This window comes from Parasteatoda tepidariorum, chromosome 2, assembly GCF_043381705.1.
Source record: "Parasteatoda tepidariorum isolate YZ-2023 chromosome 2, CAS_Ptep_4.0, whole genome shotgun sequence".
NCBI classification, from domain to species: Eukaryota; Metazoa; Arthropoda; class Arachnida; order Araneae; family Theridiidae; genus Parasteatoda; species Parasteatoda tepidariorum.
This window is the reverse complement of record NC_092205.1, coordinates 1,202,581-1,203,664: the sequence shown is the minus strand read 5'-3', so window position 1 is coordinate 1,203,664 and position 1,084 is coordinate 1,202,581.

Here is a 1,084-nt window from a genome sequence, read left to right as displayed (position 1 = left end):
ACGTAAGAGAATTATATATAATAGATTTTGACATATCTACGATCAACGATGGGACAAGATCACCTAAGTGACCTAGCATTTTTAAGTGTGGAAAGAGAAAAATTTGAAATTATCAGCTTAGATGATATTATTGATAAATTTGCTTCATCAAAAGCAAGGAAAATTTATACATAGTAATTAGTTTCATTAATGTATTATAATCATTTAAATATATGTATCTCCTTAGAGATAATAAATATTTACTTTTTTATTGTTTTAAAACTGCGTGTTTTTTAAATATTTCTTTATAAATATGAAAACTAAATAATAGGTATCTTTTGAACTAATTCTAGATTACCATATACATTTCAAAATCTAGTCTTGTTTTCTCAACTACATTTTTGTCTCAAATTTAAAGCCTAGCTTGAGCCTATGACTTTATTTATTTTACTAAATCTATTTATTTATTAATTTGCGAGTATATTTTACATATTATATTGTATGGTTTTCGAATGGGGGAGGGGCGCTAAAAACGTATTATGCCCCGGGCGCGAGTTAAGCTCGCTACACCACTGAATCTATGCATGTATTATTTGAAAATAAAATTTTCAAACGAAGAACATATCATTTGGAATTCTCCGAATTTATAAATCAAGTGAGTGTTATGATTTTTATAATAAAAAAATTTGCTTGTAAGTAATTTTTTTTCTTGTTTGATGATCGTTCTCTACAGAATGGTTTTTACGTCTGATTAAGAACTATAAGAATAAAAAAAAAAAAGAGAGAGAAACAATGTGAAAGTTTTTATTTCAATATGAGGAATTTTTAAAATCGTTTTTTTTTCCTACGAATTCCTTATTTAACGTTTTTTAGCTTATAATTTTTTGATAAAAATTGTCGTCAAAATACTTTTTTTGAAAAATTAAATGGTATAACATTATGTGTTTATGTATATATCTTGCATATTCTAATGTTTGAAGTAATATGATTCTGAAAAGTATGTAATAAAAATTCGGTATTAATGTATTAACGCCACCGCCGTTACAGATTTGGCAGTTTTTAAGTGCCGCCAATCTATACCTAGAATTTTTGAGACAAATCATAA